Source organism: Sarcophilus harrisii, chromosome 2, assembly GCF_902635505.1.
Source record: "Sarcophilus harrisii chromosome 2, mSarHar1.11, whole genome shotgun sequence".
Classification (NCBI taxonomy): domain Eukaryota; kingdom Metazoa; phylum Chordata; class Mammalia; order Dasyuromorphia; family Dasyuridae; genus Sarcophilus; species Sarcophilus harrisii.
The window spans coordinates 16,804-35,439 of record NC_045427.1 but is presented as its reverse complement, the minus strand read 5'-3'; the positions used below and the strand labels follow the sequence as shown (position 1 = coordinate 35,439).

At 45.2% G+C, this 18,636-nt stretch overlaps 1 pseudogene; it reads left to right on the top strand.

The window, feature by feature from the left end:
* The first annotated feature begins 3,197 nt into the window (after positions 1 to 3,197).
* Positions 3,198 to 18,389, top strand: LOC105751040 (annotated as a pseudogene).
* The last annotated feature ends 247 nt before the right edge of the window (positions 18,390 to 18,636 follow it).

The following is an 18,636-nucleotide window of genomic DNA, read 5'->3' as shown; positions in this document are numbered from 1 at the left end:
GACCAGCCTCAGGAAGAGATGTACAAGAAGATGATGTTGGAGAATACCTGAAACCTGGTCTCCCTAGCTAGGACATTTCCCTGGTAAGTCTGAATCTGGAGCCAAAGGAATATCTTTATTCTCTAGTGTACTGAGTTAGGAGGGTTTATCAGAGACCAGAAAGGAAAAGTGCTGGTCTTCTGTGTCCTAGAAACATTGTCCTCCAGGCTGGTTTTCCTGTAAAATGTCTTTGCATTGTGGGATAGGAACCTGAGCTCTTCCTCTATTGTTCCTCTGAAGAGAGAGGGAAATTGCTCCCTTTTCTGAAGTTGTGTTCCGTTTAAGAAACCGTATTTCCATTTGATCTGTGATCCCTTTGGAGTCTCAGCCCTCCTGGGAAGGCATATCCCCAAGATAAGGTATCTTTCTGAGATGCCAGAGCCTTTGATTCAATTAGAAATCCTGGTCAAAAGGCATTTGAAGTGTGGTTAATTCTAATAGGAAATCTGGTAAGAAACCTGATAACAACCTAAACCTGGGAACCTCAGCTCCTAAAGCCCCAAGACTCCTTAAAAAGGGCAGTTTCTGGACTAGCTCCTTGCAGATAGCCCAAATATTTTGCTCGGACCCTGCGCACTGAGCATTCTCTCAGTGCCAAAACTCCATTTCCAAATAGAACTCTGCCACTACAGAAGTCAGTCCCTTAGCAATCTGATTTTTATCCAACAATAAACGTTCATTTGGTAACTGATAATTCGGGAATAAGTGAATTCTTTCACTTTTAAACCTGCAGCCTATTAAAGGGGATTGTAACAATTCTCTTATTGCCACTAACCTCATGACCACCAGGAACTGAGGGCATTCAAACCTCATCACCTGCAGCTGTCTTTACTAATTCTAGGTAATTCTTACTAATTCTAAATTAAGGTCCAAGGTCAAACCAGTATAGAAGCATCTCAAACACAGAACTAATCTCAGAAGTTCTTTCTCTCCATCTCTACCTAGACTTGAATTTTATCTTCCAATGGCCTGAAATTTGCTCAGGCAGCTTTTCCTTACAACCTATTCCTCTGTGGGATGGGTCTAGTATTTGGAAGATTATTCTTTCTAACAAGCACCAAATTGATCTGAAAGCACCTGGTTGACCCTAATATAGGAAGCTGGTCAACAGTTTTCCTTCCCTATTGCCCTTAAATATCAGCACAGGCAATAGGAAAGGAATGGAAGGGAATAAGCAATTATTTTCACCTACTATTTGTTAAGTGCGGTATGTTTTTGTTTTTTCTTTTTTTAACAATACAGTAACAACAATATTGAGAACAATATTCAGCAAATAAATCATTTTGACTTTAATTATCCAAATTAATGATAAAGGATAAAAGAAAAAAAGATGCTATTTGCATATGAATGGTACCCAGCTCTAGAGTGTATGAAAACAGAGGAAAGGGAAAAAAATCTATTTGATAAATTTATTGTCTAATTGAAAAAAACAGTAAATCATGCATTACAGATTTACAGTTTCATGTGCAATCATCTTTTTAAAATTGTACTATATTATAAAATACTTGTTTAGTTCCATAATTTAAAAGAAAACTAAATATTATGTAACTTTACCTTCAAAACAACATTTCAAGTTATGTGATATTATTCTCCCATTTAAGAGTTGAGGTATCTGAGGCACACAGAATTTAAGTACTTGCCAAGGGCACCGACCTAAGAACTGTTTTGAACCTTGATTTAAGCTCAGGAACTTCTGATTCTATGCCCAGGTCTCTCTTCCTTATTCTACCAGCTCCCCTTAACTTCTAGATTATGGAAACTTGGGATGAATAATCTTCTATGAAGAAAGTGCCCCAAAACCAACTTCTCTATTGGTCAGGCTTAAGGCTGCTCTGGCCTAATATTACTCCTTTGTCCAGATATTGGATTAGGACTCTTTCAAAATGAAGCCCAACAGGATAGGAGGCAGGATATGGGAAATGGTTTTTGGCTTTGTCTCACTTGTGCCCAAGGAACCATGTACATGGCAACAAAAGATTGTGCAATGATCAATTCTAATGGCTCTTATCAGTAATGAGATTCAGGCAAATTCCATTAGGCTTGTGCTGAGAGAGCCATCTGTGAGGGACTGAAAGTGGATCATAATATAGTATTTTGCCTTCTTTGTTGTTATCTGATTGCTTTTTCTTCTTTTGATCATATTTTTCTTGTGCAGCATGATAAATGTGGAAACATGCATGTGAAGAATTGCGTATGTTTAACTATATATGGGATTACTTGTTCCCAGAGGCGGAGTGGAGGAAGAAAGGAAGAAAAATTTGGAACACAAGGTTTTGCAAGGGTGAATGTTGAAAACAACCTTTGTATCTATTTTTAAAATTTTGCAAATAAATATTGAAAATATTGAAAATAAATGTTAAAAAAATAAATGAAAATAGTTTGAAATATAATAAAATAATTATATAGCAGAATAATGTGGCATATTCTATTTTGGGTTTAATAAGCACTAATTGTTATGGGCCAGAACTATACACTTGAAACAAGGATTCTTAGAAGGTGTTAGGTCAGTGGAAAGAAGGTACAAGGGACCTCCCTGGCGTCACGGGGTCTAAGACTGTGGGCGGACAACCATGCCACCGACGAGACGAAGCGCGCTGTGGGCCCCGCTGTGCACAGGATAAGCTGAACGGAGGGACTCACTAAGCACGAGGTAGGGAGGATGATAAGGGTTCCAGGAGAGCAGAGTTTGGGAGGGAAAAGTCACAATCCAATAACATGACGCTAGAGGAGGGAGCCGTACGGGTAGGGGGGACAGAGGAATCCCGAGCCAAGGACATCGCCTTCTTCTTCCTGCTTCTCATTCCTCATCACACCGTTTAACGCTGGATTTTAAGGGAAGTTTGCCTTAAGGTCTGGTCTGCTTGTAGAGGGTCAAAGATCACAATTACTGAGGGAAATTAAATACAATCCAGACGTGATGTACAATCAATGATGCTGCGCAGCCCCCGATCTTCCCCAGAGCCTTTGCTTCCAGACGTTCCGGGGAGGGGTGTTTCTGCCAAGGAGGAGGAGGGGCGAGTGGGGAGGGAGGAAGTGACGGGCCGCGGGGAGGAGGAGCTCTCAGAGAGGAGCAGCCTGGCCGGGGAGGGGAAGGGGTGTTGCGCAGGCGCGATCTGAGCACTGGAGGAGGACTTGGGAGTGGGGGAGGAGTTTAGGACCGAAGATCTTTGCGTGTTGGGGGCAGGACTAAGGGAGGAGCGGCCCTGGGCGTCCTAAAGTGCAGCCCCTGCGTGTGATTGGAGGAAAGGGCGCAAGCGTCCTGGGGGCGGGGCGGGGCGGGGCTCGTGGGACCGGGAAGCCCCGCCCAGACCGGGCTGACAGGAAGCAGGAAGTGTGCGTGGAGACCGCTCTCCCTTCCCTGCAGCCGCAGCGGCTCTGCCCGCTTTCTCACTGTTCCGGGAGCTCGGGTCCTGCCCTTTCCCGGGACCACGCGACACTTGGGCAGCCAGGCCCGTGCTTGCCGCCCCAGGTAGGTCTGAGCCCCGCCCCCTATGTCCGGGCTGCCCGGGCCTCTGGGTCTCCCCTTCCGAACTCGGGCTGCGCGACCTCCGGCCCCGCGGGGAGCGCCCCTTTCTGCCGCGGCTGCCTGTGGGTGAGCCCCCACCCCTGACCTTTCCCAGTCGCTTCCCGCGCGTGCCCAGGTTTGCCCTTGGCTCCGTGTCCTCAGAAGTCCGGGGTCCCAGTTTCAGCCAAGCTCTCCCAGGAGTTCCCAGCTCCCCGCAGCTCCCAGGCAGCCCCGGACAGAGGCCTCGCGCTTTCCCAGGCTCACGGCCCGTCGGGAGCGCTCCTCTCCCTCCAGCGGCGCTGACCCCTGCCACGGACCACACTGGCCTGTCTGGCCTCCCGGACCCTGCTCCCAAACCTCGTGCTTCCTCGGCCCCTCCTCTCTTTGAGCCCAGACCGGATTTGGTCTCCCAGGCTCTGGCTTCCTGAGCTGGCCCTGGGGCTCCATTCCAGAGCCCTTCCTTCTCCACCTTTTCCCTCCCTCCTACCACAAAGCAGTCAGTCTATTGGCTGGAATGATAATGTGTGGGTTAGTTCTGTGGGAGGGAGGCTGAGGACAGGAGGGGCTCTGACTCAGGAGCCTTGGAGGCTACTGGTCTCCTCCCTCCGGACTCCCTCAGGCCCCTGTAGCTCTGGGCTCTCTGGAGAAGGATGGGAGAGGAGGGGAGAGAAGAGGAGTAAAAGATGGAGGGAGCAGCCTTCCTCTGCAGACCTCATACTTTCCAATCCTGACCCTCCTGCATTGATTTTTATCCCCCCTTAGGCAATTGGGGTTAAGTGACTTTCCCAGGGTCACACAGCCAGGGTTAAGGTGTTAATTTGGACTCCGGGCCTCCTGAATTCCGGCTGGTGTCTACCCACTGCCACCCCTAGTGCTCCCTCCTGCACTGGTGCAGTCTCTCCCCTGAGGACAAGACCAGGGCCTTGTAACTCCTGGAGGACCTCAGCTCCATGAATCCCCATAGGCTTTTCTCCTGCTTAGAAAGGAGGGGAAAGTCCTCTCCTCCTCCGGGATGTTTCTCCCTCTCCAGCTTCTTGTGAACAAGGACTGGCCCAGGCAGGGATTGGGTCAAAGACAGACGCCCAAAGTGGGGTGAAATTAGCACAGTTTTACTGTCAGGGCCCCAAAGACCAGTCTCCCAGGCTGTGCACACCAAGGCAATCGGCCTGGGACCAGGATGAGGGAAAGCTGGGCTTTTCTATGCAGAGGTAAAGAAGGGAGGGGCTCTCCTGGAGCTCCTGGCCTTCTCTTGGTTTTCAGGGAGGCTTAGAATTAAAGCCCCCAAGGTTAGGTGTGACCTCTGCTTGTGAGAGCATTGGCTATTGTCACTTCTGTGGGTCCTTCAAGGGTGGGAGCAACAGGACCCTGAGATTAAGACCAGGGACCAGAGGGAGGAATTTGGCAAAATGAAGTCACTTTGGTTGCTTTGCTACCTCCACAGGGAGCCAGGAGTCAGAGGCAATGGGCCCTGGGAGCCTCGGACCTTCTCCTCAGGTGGCACTCGGACCCGACCAACATCAGCAGTCACAGCCTTTTCTATAGACAGGGAGGATGGGCTGTGGAGCTGGCAGGGCCCGATGGATGGGTCATTTCTTTACAAAAACGGGGAAACACCGTAGTAACAAGCGTGCCCTGCCCAGCTGATTCCTTGGACCCCTGGCTTCTAGGGCACTGAAATACACACACACACACACACACACACACACACACCCTGTTGGGGGTCATTACATTACAGAGGACTGAGGAGGTCCTCCACTTATTTCTTCAGGAATCTCCATTCCCCAGGAATCAGATCTGCTCTCTTTGGGCCTGCCCAGCCCCCCCCCCCACCCAAGTCTCTCCTCCTCCTCTTGGTCTCCTGTGACCGTGCTCCCCTGAAGCACAATTTCTCATGGTTACATCTAAATAATATGTCTCCCGTGTCAGCAACATGTCCTCATGAAGCCTCAGGAACTGATTGATCAGTGTTCCTCTGTGTGTATTTGTACATGTACACACTCTCACACACACACATTTGTAACACCCAATTTCCACCGTCACACTTTTTCACCAGCTCCCCCTGCACTGAGAACACAAATAAAAGCAAACCCATTCACACAAGGTCCAGTCCATCTGAACAAAGAAAAGATGGAGTTGCTGAAGTCCTAAAACCTATTTCTCCTTCTGCACCAGGGTCTGCCCTCTTTAAGAGGCAGAAGCAGCAATGTGATTCCTCACTGTTCTTCAGCGTCCTGGGTCTTTGAGCTAAGCCGAGGTTGCTGCCATAGGGGGCCCTTACGTTTATGGCCCTTACCTATCGATGCCTTCCCCATCACATACATATACACATGTGACTCCCCTGCAGTCACATGTCTATGGACACAGGAACTCTGATCAATGCCTCAGGTTCCTTTACCCATTCAAACAGAACAAGACGCATTTGTGTGCATCCTTTGATTTTGTTTTGCTCTGGACTGATCCCTCCCTTCATCTCTTCTCCCCATGACTCCCTCCCCCTTTTTCTTCTCCCCCCTTTTCACTGGGGAGTACATTGCACTTCTCCATTTGTCCTCCTATGTCAATTATTCTTCCTTCCTTTGACTAGATGACGGAAGTTCGGTGTCCCCACTCCTTTGTTTGTGATGTCTACCTGCTGACCCTCCTTGCCAGAAGTAACATTTCCCAGCCCTCCTTTCTCTGCACCCACTTCCCCTCTTTCTAGTCTCCTTAAAATCATGAAGACATGACAAAGACATTTCCAGCTTTCCTCGACTTTGATTCCTTCTGTGAGCCCAAAGAGGGATTTAAGTGGACACGTGTCATCTCACTATAATTGCATATAACTCGTTTGTCCTTTTATTTTGAGTCCCTGAGGCCAGTTCATCCAGGATTATTTTTTGTTTTTCTCTTCACTTGTGTTTGTACTTCTAAAGATTTTTATTTCCGTGTATGGTCTTCCTTAGCAATGCTTGGAAGAATTTTCATTAAAGGTCCTTTCCCCTAAGAGCGTGTTTTTGCTTCATAATTTGCTTTTGGCCATAAGATTGATGAGGTCTAGATCTGGGGACCTAAGTGAAATCAGGGTTTAGCTGAGCTCTAGTGGCAGGTTGGGGTACAGGGAGTCAAACAGAGCTCCCCTGCAACCAACCTTGAAGATTGAGAGGATATGGCGGTAAATAGAGGTCTAGCACGTGCAGTTCCCAGTAAGGGAATGTCCCTGAGCTTCGGTTGACAACAGAGGTTGATTGTTGGGTTCAGAGCAGGCGGCGTGGTTAAGGAAATAGGTGGAGGTAAGGAGGGCACTGCACAGAGGGTCCGGGGGACAGAGAGTCCTACATGGCGGCATGTGTGGGAGCTCTGCAGAGGGGTCCCGGGGCCCTTTTATCATGGGAGATTCAGCTCGCGGGCCGGTGGGCGCAGCATTAGGGTTAGGGAGGGGGCTGGGACAGGCCCGGGGCTTCTATTGGAATTCAAAGGGACCCGGATTTGTGAGTTGAAGGGTAATTACAGGAAGGGGAGAGGGAGGAATCTTTCCCACATCAAGATCATGTCCTTTGCCTTGGTTATATTTTATTCCAAGTTCTCTGCTCCTTAAGGAGAGTTGCTGCTAACATTGGGTCCCGTGCTAACGGGGCTCCTTGGTACTGTCAGGAGCTGTGTGTGACGTCACAGGAAGAGGTAGTGAGAAAGGCAGGAAGCGGATGGGAAGGCCCAGGAGGAGGCAGGGAGAAGATGAGTAAAGGGCAAGTAAACAGAGACAAGGGAGGAGAAAGTGACCGGGAAGGTCACCTCCTTCTCCCTCCTCCCCCCCACCCTGAGGAGCCACGCCTCCTGTCTGCGCCTCGGCGCCCCTTGTGGAGGCTTTGGAGGCTCCCGGACGAGTTTAGCACCAATGATTCAGAAAGCAGTGAAGGAAGCAGAGAGAAGGGACGAGGCTCCCGGGCCAGAAAGCCCTGCAGTGGGAAGGGAAAACGCTCATGTGGCGGCAAGGGCCAGTATGGCGGACACAAACTCAGAGGAGTCCGGAAGTGAAGCGGGTGTGATGAAGGGGAAGTGCCTGTAGGGGCGCCACTTACATCACTCCCGGGGGAGCAGCGCCCCCTCGTGGCCCCTCTAAGGCAGCAGCAAGGGGCAGCTCAACCCAGGGGCACCCTCTTGGGGCAGTTCTAATCAGCTGAGTCCCCTTTGTGGCTGCTATAACCCAGGGGCGCCCCCTGGGGGCTGCAGGGAGACATTTCCACAAACAAAGGGATGGGAACATCAGAACCTGTCATCCAGCCAAAGGAAGGAAGAATCAGTGACAAGAAGAGAGAAGGGCGTGGGTGAGTGTGCGCACGCCCAGAGGCTGCCCCGGGACAAACGGGGCGGGGCGGGCCACAGAGAGCAGGCCTCCTGCCTTCCTGCCCCCCAGGGGGTCTCCTTGGCAACCTCAGAAACTAGGAAAAAGCCGGAAGTCCCTCCCATGTTCAGAAGTGAAATAACAGATTAGAAGAAAAGCTGTGAGTGAGGCTTCTGCAGAGGCCCGGCAGTTCCCAGTGGGGAAACTAAGGCGCAGTAACGCCTTCCCAGCGGCCGTTCTCCTGGGCAGAAGGCGCCCCTTTAGGGAGAAAAGGTTATAGATAAAGTGCAGACGGAAAGGGCCCGGGGAGCGGGACGCGGGAAATGCCGGTGGGAAAGCGCGCGTCCCCAAGCAGAAGAGGAACGCACCAAAGGGAGAGGCCGCGGGCCCTGGGGCGCCGTTCCGTCGGGTTCCGTAATAAGCCATTTCTCAGCTATTTCAACTGGTCCCAAATTCTGTCAGTCTCTCAATGACCACAGTCTCAAGAGCTGCCCCCGACTCTGAGAAAGCCTCTGACCTTTGGGCAAATCCCTGAGCTTCAGTTTCCTGCTATAAAATGAAGGGGCTGAGATTCTACTTCTGACGGGTCTTTCAGCTCCACATCTTCTGACTTTTGATGGCTTAGGAGGTGGTGACGTTCAAGGATGTGGCTGTGGACTTCACTCAGGAGGAGTGGCGGCTCTTGGAGCCCTCCCAGAAGGAGCTGTACAAGGAGGTCATGGTGGAGAACGCCAGGAACCTGCTCTCCCTGGGTAAGGGCACTTCTGCTGATAACCGCAAGCCTGCAATGAAAAGGAATATCTCTACTCCCAGGGGTGCAAGATTTGGGGAGGGGGAAAGAGAAGGGAAAGTGCTGGTCTCTGCCTTGCACGATAGGACCTGGGGATGTCCTTTTGTTGTCCGGAAGCTCTCTCTCCACCCATTCTCAGGTCAAAGATTAAATCGTGGAAGCATCTCAAACATGGAACTAATCTTAGGGGTTAGCCTCTACCTCGACACCAATTTTGTCTGCCAAAGTATAGTGTGTTGTGTCTGTGTGTGTGTGTGTAGACATTTTACATCGCCTTTATTATTTCTGTATGTATAAAAGTGTCTATGTAATGGCAGCCATCTCTAGGTTAGGGACAGGCAAAGTGAAGGGAAAAATTACTTAATAATTTTCTTGTCTATTTGAAAGTAATAGAAAGTTGTACATTGTGGATTTACTAGTTTCACGTGCATTCATCTTTTTAATGTACTCGGATATGGAAATGCTTGTTTATAAATTTTAATTTATAACAAAACAAAAGATTAAACAAAAGATTGTATCACTTTTATCCTCATCTTAACTTTCCAAGTTAGGGTGATATTGTTATCTCCAATTGAAAGTTGTGGAAACTGTGGAAAACAGCAGTTTAATTGACTTGTCCAGAGGTGCACAGTTAGTATTGTCCAAGGCTCACTTCAGACTCTAGTGTACGCTTTGATTCTATGTCCAGGACTTTCCATTGAACTACCGGCCTCTTTAAGTCATGGAAAATGGAAACTGTGGAATGAGTCTATCCTTCTGTGTACTAACTTCAAGGTCCCTCTTGATCAGGCCTGAGGCTGTTCCCACCAATAACTCTTTTACCCAGGTTTGGGATCAGAAGTTTCTGGCAGAAGGGAGCCTCACAGGACAGGAGGTGGGAGGAAGGGCCTTTGGCTCTCTCTCAGAGGAAGCTTACAAATAGTGGGCACATCCGGTCTTAGGTCACTTGCTTTACAGGTCCCAGTCGGTGAATATTGACGGTTATGTTTGAATATCAGGTGCTGAATTTCAGCAGGGAGCAGCTCTGGATCCTCATCTTTCCCTAAGGAGAACCAAGTGACCAACTTCTCTCCATCTTCTTTCTGATTTCCGTGCCCAGGGCTTCCAGTTCTCAGAGAAGAGGTGACCTCTTATTTTGAGCAAAGGGAAGCACTGTGGATGCTGGACCAAGAAGGCCTGAGGAAATGCTCTCCAGGTGAGTCAGGTGAAAGTAGGGATATGAGAGCTGTGGTTACAAGAGGCTTCTGGGACTTACTCCTGAAGTAGATGTTCAGTTTAGGGAGAAAGGCCAGATTTGGAATGTTGTAATGGATATTTCTTGGCACCGTGTCCAGGGCTCCTCAGTGAACCTCGCGTTTCCCATCTACAAAATGAGTGGGCTGCGCCCATGGCTCCTGTAGGGCCCTTCCAGTGCTCATCTGTGATCCCAGAAGAAGTCACTGTTAGGGATTTGGGGCAATGGAGCTCTCCTGAAATTACCTAAGGGGATTAGGTTTGGGACTTGAGCCATTTTTAGAACTTCTAGTCAGTAAACAATTAAGGACCTATTACATGGCAGCCTTGGGCTAAACACCAGGAACACAAAGAGATGTGAGGAACATCGCCTGCTCTCCTGGAGGTCACACAGTGGTGGGGCAAACAATATACCAACGACTGTGGAGAGACCCACTGTGCACCAGATAAACTGAATAATTTAGTGCCTCAGTACATCATTAATTGGTGAGGATCATAATGGTTTAAGAAAGAGGGCAAGAACTGGGCAGGAAAGGGCCAATAAAATAGGCTGGCATGTATACAGTCCTGTGTGCCATGCTCTGCATTCTCTTATTTTATCCTCATGTGCCTCCAAGGACTTAACTGCTATTATGCCCATTTGACAGATAAAAACTGAATCTAACAGAGGTCTTATAACTTGACCAGCAAATTTCTGAAGTGGAAGTAAAACCCTGGTTTTCCAGGTTCAAGACCCTATTCCCATTCCATCCACTCTGACTGTATTATGATTTTGAAGCAGATATGATGAATATAGTCATATATGTATGATGTAGAAAAACAGGAGAATTAGACCAAAATGGAGACATGGAAATTCATTTTTTAAACTCCAGGCAGTCAAAGCAATCGCTAATTACTGTTAAAAAAAATTTATATTTTATTGGCTCTTGACAAGTTTTGCACTAAATGACAAATATACTCAAGGGTCAATTTCAAATATTGCTTTATGTTGCTTTTCTATAATATTTACATACTCACAACCTCTGAAAGGATAATAACTGAATCCTTCCTGAATGACCAACCCATGTCACCAACCAATTCCTTTGAGAAACTGCCAGATAGAAGAAGAGTAATATAATCAGAGGAAACGTGAAATGAGAAAATAAGCTTACACATGTCAATGAGCAGAATTATAAGATCTGATTTTCTGAAAAGGTTGTGGCCTTCCATGGTGGATTTCCATGATGGCCTCCCTGTCCCTGCCTCCTACCATGGTTTTCTGCCAGCTGCTGTAGAAATGCAGACCCAGGTCACATCTTACTCAGGCAATTAGAGATGGGGTTGCTAGGTAACCCAGGAAGGAGAAAACTACACAGGTCCAGGGAGAGACAGGCCCAAGGGTCTTTGCACTCCTATGGCCATTTGTATATGATTGTTCAGCCTTCCTGAAATGCTAGGAACAATGTAATGTCATTTTAAGAAACCAAAAGTCTTATTGTGCTTAGAAGGAATCAGAGTTTGATGGGATCACTACACAGTCCTCACAGCAGTGTGTGGGTGATTATGAGAGCTTGAAATCACTGAAAGACAATTATTAAGGTGGAAATATGCACATCTGTGTTGTCCCAGAGAACAGCTACCTATATAACCAAATCAGACATTTACCACTGAAGGTGCTGATAAAACATTTTTGGGTCAGATCCCTTGAATTATTATCTCAATCCTTCGAGGGGTTTGTGAGCTTCTAAAAGGGAAAGGATTGCCATAGTGGAACTCCCATATCACAGGATGAAGAACTCAATTTTCTATATGAAACACATTTTGAGATGTGGATATTTTCATGCATTTTTTTTTAATTGTGTTTGTTATGCTATGCAGGGAACATATAATAATAAAGTTTTTTGGGGAGGGGACACTTGGGGTTAAGTGACTTGCCCAGGATCACACAGGCAGGAAGTGTTAAGTGTCTGAGAGCAGATTTGAACTCAGGTCCTCCTGACTTCAGCATTCTATCCACTGTGCCACCTAGCTACCCCATGATAATTGTTTAAAAAGAAATAACTATTAGCTAACTCAAAAAGTAATGTGTCAGAACAAAATCACTTTTGATATGTTATACTCAGGTATAAGTTAAAAATTCTATTGTTACAAATAACAAGTGGGTTAGCTTTCTGAATATGATCTCAGATAGTGTAATTGAAAAAAAATTTGAAAGTGATCCTCATGGAAATTTGTTATGCTTACAAGTAGGATGGATCATAAAATAACTTGAGTATTTGGTATATATGCACTATATGACATATCTATGGAAAAAGCATTGAAAGTACAAATAATGACAGGGAAAGGGAAAAATTGAGGGTGGAGATCCTTTGTCACATACTGTAGGCAGAGCATGCCCATTCACAGAATGTATATCCTAGTCTGTGCTGCTGGGATTGAGGTCAAGTCCCTCAGCCATTCTGACCTGAGTTATGCACCTAATCAGAATGAAGGCACGTTCAGTGTTGTCACAGGTTTATTGTGAGGTTCCACTGTAAGTGTGCATAAAGCTCCTTAAAAAATAAATTATGTTTGGAATGTAAACTAATGAGATTTAAAGTGATTGCTTCTACCCATTTAGAATTTTTCTCTTTCCCTAGGAAAAGAGAAAATAACTGACTTTCTCTTCTGCTCATGGAGGGAAGGGAATATAAATAAACATATATACGTACATCATATTTATATTTCTTTAATTGTTGTTTTCTTTCTTTCTTTTTTGGAAGCAGAGATCAGACTTGGAATGAAGGAAACTCCTGCAGAGCTAAGCCATTCTGTGTTCGAAACTCACAAGCAAAGACTCATGGGTGATGGTCCCTGTGACTTGACTTGCAGAGAAATCTGTGCATCACATGAGAGAATCCAGATTAGAGAGAGAGATTGTGAAGGAAACCAATGTGGAAAAGGTTTTATAAAAAAGCTAACTCTCATTGTACATCAGAGAATCCACATTGGAAGAAAGCCTTATGTATGTAACCAATGTGGGAAAGCTTTTGTAAAAAGAGGAAATCTTACTACACATCAGAGAATCCATACAGGAGAAAAACCTTTTGAATGTAACCAGTGTGGAAAGGCTTTTACACAAAAGGGAGCTCTCATTATACATCAGAGAATCCACTCTGGAGAAAAACCTTATGAATGTAATCAGTGTGGAAAAGCTTTTATAAAAAAGGATGCTCTTACTAAACATCAGAGAATCCACACTGGAGAGAAACCTTATAAATGTAATCAATGTGGAAAGGCATTTAGTCATAAAGAAACTCTTACTATACATCAAAGAAACCACACTGGAGAGAAAAATTATGAATGTAACGAATGTGGAAAGGCTTTTAGACGTAAAGGAACTCTTACTTCACATCAGAGAATCCACACTGGAGAGAAACCTTATGAATGTAATCAATGTGGAAAGTCTTTCACTAAAAAGGAATCTCTTATTATACATGAGAGAAACCACACTGGAGAAAAACCTTATAAAATGTAATCAATGTGGAAAGGCTTTTACAGAAAAAGGAACTCTTACTACACATCAGAGAATCCACACTGGAGAGAAACCTTATGAATGTCATCAATGTGGAAAGTCTTTCACTAAAAAGGAATCTCTTATTATACATGAGAGAAACCACACTGGAGAAAAACCTTATAAATGTCATCAATGTGGAAAGGCTTTTACAGAAAATGGAACTCTTACTGTACATCAGAGAATCCACACTGGAGAAAAACCTTATAAATGTAACCAATGTGGAAAGGCATTTAGTCATAAAGGAACTCTTACTGTACATCAGAGAAACCACACTGGAGAGAAACCTTATGAATGTAATCAATGTGGAAAGGCTTTTAGAGGCAAGGGAGCTCTTACTAAACATGGGAGAATCCACACTGGAGAGAAACCTTATGAATGTAACCACTGTGGAAAGGCCTTTAGAAGGAAGGGAGTTCTTACTGTACATCAGAGAACCCATACTGGAGAGAAACCCTATGAATGTAATCAATGTGGAAAGGCTTTTACGAAAAAGATATCTCTTACTGTACACCAGAGAATTCACACAGGAGAAAAACCTTATAAATGTAACCAGTGTGGAAAGACTTTTACAAAAGGGTATCTCTTACTAAACATCAAAGAGTCCACACTGGAGAGAAACCTTATGAATACAACCAATATGGAAAGGGTTTTATATAAAAATCTGACTGTTAATTACCAGATCTGTGAAGAAATGTAAAGGCATTAAAATAAGGAAGAGAAATGTGGAAGAGAACCCTGGGAGAAGATGTGGTAGTGCTGATGCTTTCGTACTTGGCTGCAGCTCTAACTATAACCCTATGGCAGAGTGAGGAAGGAGAAAATAAAAGAGGGTTAGAGGTGGCATAACTTCTTAGGTATTTGAAAGGCTGGCAGAATGGAAAGATCACTATATTTGAGTCGGAACATAGGTTGAAATTCTGGTTCTGCAACTCTGGGCTTGGGAAAGTAATTTATTTTGACTGGAGCTCAGTTCATTTACACTAGGATTAGGATCTGTCCCACCCTAAATCCTTTAAGAAGCCAAATGAGTTTTAAATGAACCTCTGCTTCAATGCCAATTATTACTGGTTCTCAGCTTCAGATTAGGTAATGACTCAGATGACTTCATTAAGCCTTCTGGGCATGATTGGCAGTTTGGAAGAGGCAATGAGATATAAGCATTTCTAAACCTAGGTCTTTATTGATTTAGGAAACTTGCACATCCTTCCTAAATGAACAACTCAGTGCAACTAATAAAACAGGTTTCTTGCTATATTTGTTCAGGCAGAAGATGTTTTATTAAGATGCTTTTAAAAATGAAAGATTTCAACTTTGAAGTTTCATCTTAAATCCTTCAGATTGACAGTGATAATCCCAGAAGCTGGAAATAGCACTGGGGAGGTTATAGAATTAGAAACACAGTAATATGTAGATAGTATGTAGCTATGAATTGATGGTCCAACTGTTCTGAAAAAGTCATTTAGCATCAGCATTTATTAAAAGGTGACAAATGTCACATACTTTGTGATAAAGAGACCCTTCAAGCAAGGCATGAACTCTTAAGGAAGTGAGGGAAAGGATTCCATCTATACTAAAATATTCATTGCAAGTGGATTTTTCTTATTTTAGTTTGGTTTTGGTTGCAAGTTAAAAAATTGATGATCTTTAATTGGAGAATGTCTAAACAAATTATGATATGAAATACTGGCATATTATGCCATGAGAAAAAGTGGACAGGAAGAATTCAAAAAGTATGGGGATATGTAAATGAATGAAGACAGACTGAATTGAGAAAAGCAAGAACGGTACATGGTGATTCTCTTAAGTACTAGATATCTTGATCAATGATCTCTTTAGTTTGAAATTCTTCCAACAATATAGATCCAAGAATGTCTATCTGTCCATCCTGTGCAACTCTTGCCCATGTTTCACATGAGTTCATCACAGAGCATCTATCCTATATGGTGGAGTCCTTCCTTCATAGGAAGCCTGAAGGAGAAGTTTAGAAGAGGGGACCTTTGTATGATTGAGGGGTTGGAGGGGGAAGGGTTTTTAGGTGGGAGAGGCAGTGAGATTCCTTCAGTCTTGGCCCTGGTTGTGAGTAGAGGAAAGAACTGAAGCATCCAGGAGATAGATAAGGTGGAGTTTTGGGACTAGGAAAACCCTCCCAGACTGGGTTGGTGGTGTTTGGGACAAAAAAACCTACTCAAAGTGACTACTACAGAGATCACGTATAGAAAGCAGAGTTATTAGAATCTTGAGAAGCGGACCCCATCCTGGTCTGTGAGCCAAGCTCACAGCAGGAGAGAGCCACTCCCTTGAAAATGTTCACAGCTTTTATACGTTTCAGACAAAACTCCAAAATCCCAACCTCTATGTGGTGTGATTGGTCACATGAACCTTTATCCCCTATTTGGTCAGTGGAATGCAGTAGACAAGGTGATACACAGCTTTGGCCACATAACTCTTCCTTGGACAATGGAATACAGTCCAGGCCTTAACCTAAAAATCACATGACTGGGCCCTACAGGCCTGATTTACTTTAGTTAACGGTCTCTAATCAATATGTGCTTAATCTATAAGTTCTTCACCCTTCCACACAGTGGGAAGCATGAAATCTCTGAGCTGAGATCCATCTGCATTTGCTGTAGCTACAATCTCTCTCGTTTTTCCCCCCTTGGAGCTACATTCGTTTTGTCTTCTGGAAGCCAGAACTGTGCTTGCCGCTCCCAGGTAGGTCTGAGCCAACATCCCCCATATTTCCTGGCTTCTAATGGCTGATTTGGCCACTGGATCTCATTCTCCTTTTCTTACCTCATGATGAGTGTCCTCAAGATTTACCAAGAGCACCCCTTTCTACCAGGCCTTCCTGTTGGATAAGCTCCTCACCCCTAAACCTTTTCCAGAATTCCAATAATTTTCTATACTTCCCCAGATTTACCATTGCCTCACGCTTTTCTAGAATCCAGACTTTGCTCAGAGAAATCCAGGAGTCCTGATTAGGGCCCAGATGTCCTGAGTCTCTATGCCCATCTGTCCTGCCTTCAAACTCAGTCCTCTTTAATGATCCAAGACTCCTGCCTTCCAACCCCTAGGACTTCACACCTTGAACATCCTGCTCCCCTTTATTTGAACCCTTTATTTGGACTCTTGCCTCATCCAGTCCCAGGCATATGTGGCTCCCTGTCTCCACTTTCCCTTTAGGGATCCCGATCCTAAGCTTTCTAAGAGGATCCCAGCTATCCTCCCCTAGCTCCTGGTTAAGTCTGGTTAGACTTCAGGATACAGTCTTCCTGCTTTCCCAAACTCAGCTACAGATAGAGATCTGTAGCACTTCTGTCCCTCTCTTGGCCCTGACCTCTCTTCTATGACTTGTCTTACCTCCCCGACTCTAACCCTGCTCTCCAGGTCTCTTGCTTCCCTACCACCTCTTCTTTCAGAGTCCTCAGGGTTGAATGCCAGACTGGATTGTAGGTCCCCTGGTCATTCCCTCCATTCAAGAACCCTCCCCATCCCTCACCTTCCCTGTTTTCCCTCCCCCCTACATCAAGTAGTCAAGTCTATTGCCTAGAATTATGTGTGTGTTAATTGGGGAGAAGGAATACAGGGAGGGCAGAGGACCAAGTGGAGGGAAAGCTGTGACTCAAGAACCACTGAGGTACTGACTCGTCTCCTCCTACCTGGAATCCCAAGCCTTTTGTATCTTTGGAGTCTACACACAAAGACGGAGAGAGGGAGTGGTTCTTTTCTTCAGACCATCTTCATTTCCAATCCTGACCCTCTCTGCTGCCTGCATCCCTCAGTAGGTGGGAGTCTTTCCCTTGAGGCCAGGGTCAGGTCCTTTGAAACTCCCCATTGGGTTCCTCACCCCCTATACATCTTTGTAGGCTTGCCTCCTACCTTTGGAAACTCCTCTCCCCTTATGGGATGGTTCTCCCTCTCCAGCTCAATTCTCAATGGGCAAAGGCCTGGTCCAAGCATGTACTGGGTCAAACGTAGACTTCAAACTTGGAGAGAAATTAGAATGGTTTTATTATGAGGCTCCCAAATAGCAATCACCCAGAGGATGAAGAACACAAAGTCAGTCAGCCTGGGAAGGACTCTAGGAGGCTCCAGGCCTTTCTCTTGGTTATTAGAAAAGCATGCAATTAAAAGCTTTGGTTAGGTGTGATATGGCTGTTGCTTCAATTGTGCTGTGAAGGGTGTGGGAAGCAGAATCCCCAGATAGACCAGGTAAGGAGGGGACCCCGAAACTCTAAAACTCCATAAAGGAGGGATTCTCCTTGAACTCTGCTCTGTGAGACCCACCCTAGGGAACCAAGATGAAGTGGTTTATCCAGGTAGAGCTAGTTGAGTTCAGAGCTGGAGAATTCCAACCCTATTGAATGAAAGAAACACTCATTCAATTCTATTCAATTCCAGCTTAAGCTGCAAAGCTGACCAGCCCCCATCAAGAGCAACCTGGGGGCTTATTAGCCAAGGTTTATAAAATGAGCCAACTTGGGACTCAGTCCTTGCAGAAGACTTAACATGTCATGCCATGCTATTCTATGCCAAGGAACCCTCTGCCCACTGAAATGATATTCTCTTTCAGCATTACCCTTTCTTTATCCTCACCTATTTCCCTAATGAGACTTTATACCTCTCTTTATGGTTGGCGAGGAGCCAGTATCTTTGGGAAGAAAACCTCAACTGCGTCACAATGTCACAAAAACACTTGAACAACATTCTGATTATCAGAGTGAAAAAAGTACTGGCTTTGGGACCAGAGGACCTGAGTCTAGATCCTAATCTTCCACCTTTTAGCTGAGTGATCTTGGGTACATTAAGTTAACCTTGTTGGTTCTATGTTTTCTCATCTGGAAAGTGAGGAGGAGAGTAGATTAGATGATCTCAAAGGAAGTAGTCTCCTAACTTGTTTTGATCAAATTCACTTCTATCAGTAAAACATTTTTAAACATGTGCCTCTAATGTATGTGCTTATTTATAAATTATATATTTATATGTATGTATGTATACATATATGTGTATGTGCAGGTATGTTTCCCTGTATAATTTCTACAATAGCTCTTAGCTCTAAGTCTATCAGTTTACAAATTTTATCTCAAAATTTAAAGCACTCTAGAAAGTATTCTTCCCCACTTCAATGTAACCCAGATATAGGAATGAAATATTTTAAAAGCATTGATTTACTAAGCATTTACTTGGTGACAAGCACTGAGGAAAGTCATAGAAGA